Genomic DNA, 6,000 nt, shown 5'->3' with positions numbered 1-6,000 from the left:
CTGGAGTGGTGACTGCACCGGGGTGCGCCTGTTTTGTCTCGCGGTATAATCAAAGTGCGTTAACGGCGCACTGCTTGCGTAAATTCCAAGATATGGTTAAATTCACAGTACAAACAATAAACACACAAATACGACATGTGAAGATAACTCACCGGAGCTACCTGTCACGTGAGACGCAAGCGAGACGCCGAACCTGTGGGATTCACTGCGTTTCTAGTTCTTTTTTGTTGATTATTATACCTTTCTATTCAATAATTGCGAAACCAAACTCACCCAGGCGCCAACGTTGTCTGAGACGCCAACAAGGGTATTGCGGTGATGTTCACAGAGGAAAAGATCAAATGCGTGCGCCACCAGAAAATGATGCTTGGAGGCGGTTGTTGCACACAGGTTCCCTACGGCTTCCCACCTACACTGGGGACTGGCTCGAACATTGTCTCTGTTTGGGTTTACGCTGAAATTGTTTGCGCTTTTGGTGCGCCCTCTCAATGCTAAAAGTAAGCTCTCCCTCAATAAACCTGCTTAAAACCCCTCGACAAGGGGAAATTTATTTTGTAGTTTTCTTGCCTGTGGTTAGCATACAAAAGTTATCAACGAATGAACCTTGCGTTGGAGAAAACGCCGACTGTTACTACAGAGGTGTGACTTGATCGCAATGTCCACGTTTTATTCGCAATACACCCTAGAAAAAGATGGAATATATTTGTCACCACTACAGGCTATATTCTATAAAGGGTTAACAAGTACAACTTCAAGCGTGCAAAATCACATCAGATTTGAGGTAGTGTTACCGGGGTTGAAAAGAAGAAAACCTTGTCACACACCTCATAAAAATCACCTGCGTATTCTAGGAATACACAATAAGCAGGTCATCAGAGGCTTACAACCACGTGAATTGCGGGGGTTCAAAACACACCCTTAGAATAAATGTTTTTCTTAAGGCTCTTTTTTTCTTTAGGCTGAGTTTATTGCCAAATAGTCGAAATTGAAGAAAAGGAACAACACCCTGTGGACTGTCAAATACAATATTTCGTATCCTCATTGGAACAAAACTTTGTGATGTTTAGCACCAGATGTGTACACTCATAACACCTACACAATATTCCTGCCAGGCAGAATCTTGTGAATGTTGAGTGACTGCTGATAAATTGCACCTAAAAAAATTAACCCTACAAGACCGCCCGACCCCCGTTTTAATTCAATCACTACCTTAATTTTCTGAGAGTTTCAGTCTGATTCAAAATAATTTTTTCTGTTTTAGGGATACATACGATGGTTTGTTTAGAACGCAACCAGAGTCAAACACTTGCTCAAATAGCCCGCAAGAGATTAAGGAGTAACAGCAAGTGATGCGCAAATCAGTTAATACAACGAAAAAAGTTTGTTGAATGCGTCAGTTGTTTGGCATCGTCATATTCAAATTGACACTAACAAAATAGAGAGCGTGCAGCGTAAGGCCATTAGATTCGTCTACCACTCCTATACTTGATATATATCACCCACCGCTCTTTTAGAAAATGCACAATTAGAAAGCTTGCAGTTAAGACGGTACTGGGACAGGGTCAAATTTATGCACGTACTTTACCAGTACGAATTAAGAAATAACAAGCTGCCGTGTGCCTTGTGTAAGTCTGGCAGCATTCCTGAAATAGATCAATTTTGTATCGTAATTCCAAGGTTAAGTTTGCAGCCTCAGTCCCCTTAGTCTTAGAAGAAGCCTGCCCGCGCTGCATCCGGGGCTATAGTCAGGAGGGCCCCACCAAAGATTTTGTGACCACGATAATGAATTGCAGAAGAGTGTGTTTGTGATGAAGTACCGGCAACTTTTCCTTTTAAAGACATTTTTCTCAAACACGACTGCCTATCTCCATTTTTTGTGTATCCGCCATACAAAACAGTAAGAAGAGGAGTGGAGAAAGACGATTCGGCCGCGGAAACAGACGCGGTCTTCTGGCCTCGCCCTGCGGTTGTCGTGTGAAGGCAAGAGGGCAGTCTGCCGAACAGACGGCGCTGTTTCACAACCGGGTGCGTGACTGTGGTTTCCCTGCGATGGCCTAGAAGACAACGGCCAGGGAAACGACTGCATGGACTCACGCCCTAGCCCCAGAAAACGTTGCAGCATGTTTTGTCGGCGCACCAACAAAGCTCCAACAAAATCTAGCCAACCTGCAGCCTTCTGAACAGCTCGTCCAACCTGTGAGACTGTTCACGTTTACCCAACTTGCCTTTCGTTAGAACGGACTCGTGTTTTTGAACAGCTTCGGATTCGCTATTAGTTAGCGGTCCTGTATATTTGTTTTAATCGACGCCCATCTCCGTGGGATTGTCCCTTTACTCGACCTCATCAAGTGTGCTGATTTTCAGTTTTGTTTTTCATGTTTCGTTGTCCAGTCTCATAATTCTCCCGTCCGTAACGCTGGTGATCGTTAGGAGCCGGTGTTCTATCACCGTGTTTTACTGAAGGGTGAGGCGCGTGTATAAGAGAAGGCTAAGTGGAACTGAGGAGCGCATAGACGCAGTTCTTTCGTAAGGGGAGCAGGAAAAGGAGGATATTTGGTTGGGCATATTGCGGATAAATGTAGGGCGCCGCATTGAATCCTCAACAAGATACATACCTCGTAGTTAGATCAGTAATGGTAAAGGGAAGGGTATCGCCACCTCGATTGGATATAGTGGGAGATGGCGGTGCAGGTAGATTAGACCGGGGAGACGGGAGGAGGCTAGAATCTTTGTTCTACTATTCTGATTAGAGCACCCATTACTGAAGACCGTGGGCTGACGTGTGTTGTGCTTCATCCCGGCAAGGCCATTCTGACGAGGGCTACATAGGATAGTGACTTAGGACTCCGCCGAAACTTTCTAAAATTGCTTAAGGGCGAGAGCTGATTCCAGGCTTGCTGTGAAAGGCGAAACGCACAGTTTTATTTCTTGATGATGTTACTGTTGCGTTGGCTTCTGTGCGTTGTCTAAGCAAGGGCAGTACCAAGGGCAGCAACTGTGCTCGCCGAGGGTAGTTTAATAGCCTTGATTAGCATAGATATTGCAAAGCGAGATAGTTGTAGAAAGCCGATGTTATGTGCACCACTTTGCAATTCATGTTCGCGTTGAACGCAACAGGAAAATGTTGATTTTGCGACTGCACTCTATCACCCAACTTCAGCAATGCGTACTGCCTGTTCTAGAAGCAACGGTGCAATTATTATTCAAGGGTTTATTTGCTACCATGTATTTATAAAATCTCCATACCAAATTAGGAGCTGCTGTTTGAGATGTGTGGCTTATTTCATGTTCATTTCTGAAGGGCGTCCTTCGGGACGCCGTTTTTTTAGCACGCGGTTAGCAAAACACACTTTGTAAGAGACACTAGCTTTAAAATATAATAATTCGTCTGTGTCACGTAAGAGGTCTCATAAAGCAAACTGTGTACGCTTAATGTGTACGCAACCGTGTGTTCGAAGTACGGTAATAATCAAAGCGCCCCAATTAATGATGATGTTCTTGTCTTTTTTAATGACTGGTGATTGCAGCGCAATATGCGTTTCAGAGAATCCAAACTGCCAAATATTTAGCCTCTCCTCCATAAAAACGAATCCAAGAATTTGTAGTGCCCTGTAGCATTAATGTAACAAAAACAGAGTAATCACCTTTGTTTTCTTAAACCTATGCTCGAAAATTCTGTGTGAGGAAATCGAATGAAAAGTGTCCATTTGGAACAATCATGGTCATACAAATTTTTACACTACCTCGGGGCATTTTATTACCGAATTTTGTTTGGGCGCTCTATTGTTATCGACATTGTTAGCCAGCCAAAAATTCAGCTCTGCATATGCTTTTTTGAAGAACGAGGACACTTAACGCTGCATGGCTGTAGTTTCTTTAAAATACGTATTCCGTTATGGCGCAGACACTCTTACGCAAAGGGTTTTTTTTTCGCATCCGGAAGATTTCGACAATAAAAACAGATAGAGTTCAATATCATATGAAAAATGTAATTTACCAAACCAATTTCCCCACTGAGTTGAGTGGTCTGTGTTTCATAATGGCGACAATGGGAGCAGCTATTATTGACTGCTTGTGCTACTGACTAGCCAACTTCACTCCTAATATTTAGCTGTCACTCGCTAGTTAGTGAAACGAGGCAGTTCTGTCGCTAGGGTGAAATAAACAAAACCTGCTCCTACAGCTGCCATCCTGGAATATGAAATAACTAGCCAATGGTGTTATTGCTCAATAAAAATTTAGCGTTTCTCAATTTTGTAAATATGTCAGTTTATAAAAGTGTGAACAAGCCGTCGCACGTTTTGAAATTGAATGTGCATAATTTAGGGAATTTGGATGGTTTTCTTGTGATTGTTTGTGCTTTTCTGTGTTGAAGTATTTCTGTACACATTTTTTATTCTAGTTACTGCATTTCAATTTTTCGAGGAACAACATTGTCTGCCGCAGTACTGACCGATTCATTATTAAATATGCCAAGCCAGGAAGCTGTAGTAAATTTGGCATAAAGTGAATTGAATGTGTATAGCTATACAGTTGAACGCGGATAATCGAACACGGGTATATCGAATTATTGTCTATATCGAACTCATAAATTACCCCCTTGAAAATTCTGTGTAAAAGTATAGGAATTCGTACGTTTATATCGAACCGTATTTTTCCGAACATTGGGTATATCGAACGCCGCGCGAGCTGGAAGATGGTCTTCGGCGGTCGCTGCACCCCCGATTGAGGTTGAGGAGGATGTGGCGGAATGCGTGGGCATGGCGAAGACTGGCTCGCGCTAGTTCCCCCTACCGGAACGAATTTGTGCTTGCCCAGTCGGGCCCCGCTACCGGCAGCCGTAGCGTTAGCGGACAGAGCCCGGTATGCTAAATCTCTCTACGCACACAAGCCCGAACGCTCGGAAAATGTTACAGTGCGAGGTAGGGATGCCCCGACTGCGCACGTTCTTCTTTTTTTTTGCGGCTGCGTACGTTCCTCGGCTTGACGAAAAAGAGTTTTTTTTCTCTCTCTCTCTCTGGGTCTGTCTTCCCCCGATGTCGTCTCGGGAGGGGGAAGAGGGAACGAAGGCGCTAGCGGCTTCCTCCTTCTTTTGGCATTTTGCTGCTGTTGCTGTTGTTTGGCAAGTTTTCCCGCACCTTTCGGAGATCACTGTTTCTTTCGGAGATGACCATCGCGAGCGCTTTGTTGGAGTCCGTTCACAGGGCCTTGGAATTGTTACCTTCAAAGTTATTGTGGTACGTGCGCGCTGTTCTTCTTTTGCGTGCGTGTTGTGCATGGTGTGCGAAGGCGCAGCGTACTGCTAGAATTTCCTAGTTGTGCAGCCTCGAGAAGATCGAGACCAGCGTCTTTAATATTATTTCCTGGACGAAGAAGCAGGCTAAGAGTCAGCGATTTTTTTCACGGAAATAAAGCGTCCTGTTGCGTCGTGAGTGCGGAATTAGTTGTCATTCTTAAATGCGACGATCGGTAAGTGATCGTCCGCTATAGGTAAGGTCTCAGAGCCCATATTTATTATATCGAATTTTTCCATATATCGAACTAATTCGCGATCCCCTTGGAGTTCGATATATCCGTGTTCGACTGTATTCTTACTCTCCCGAAACCATATCAAAAACGTGGGGGCCCTATTTATTCACTTCACTGGCGCCTCGCGGACTTCGGCATTGCAGATGACGACGCGAAAGGACGTCGGAGAGCGCGTGCACCACATCGTCTCCCAGATAGGGTTGTTAGCTAAATACGCTTAATGGTCGAATTGGCTGTTTATGCTTCTGTATGTAGTTCCGGTATATTGGTCCCCGAGGGGAGCACAGTGTCTGGTCTATGTTCTAGCGATCTATTCTATACTGGTGCGGGGAAGCCACCATCACGCATGTGCGAACCGCCGCGCCGGTAGCAGTGGCAGGGCGAATTTGGCACGTGTGTGGCCTGCCGGCCTGTTTGGGCGGTGTGCTGTGCACGTTGCAGCCGGAGCAGCTGACGTGAGCCGAATTGTAG

This window comes from Haemaphysalis longicornis, unplaced genomic scaffold (assembly GCF_048455015.1).
Source record: "Haemaphysalis longicornis isolate Haplotype H1 unplaced genomic scaffold, Haemaphysalis longicornis Haplotype H1 scaffold_17, whole genome shotgun sequence".
Lineage (NCBI taxonomy): Eukaryota > Metazoa > Arthropoda > Arachnida > Ixodida > Ixodidae > Haemaphysalis > Haemaphysalis longicornis.
Note: the sequence above shows the minus strand (reverse complement) of the source record.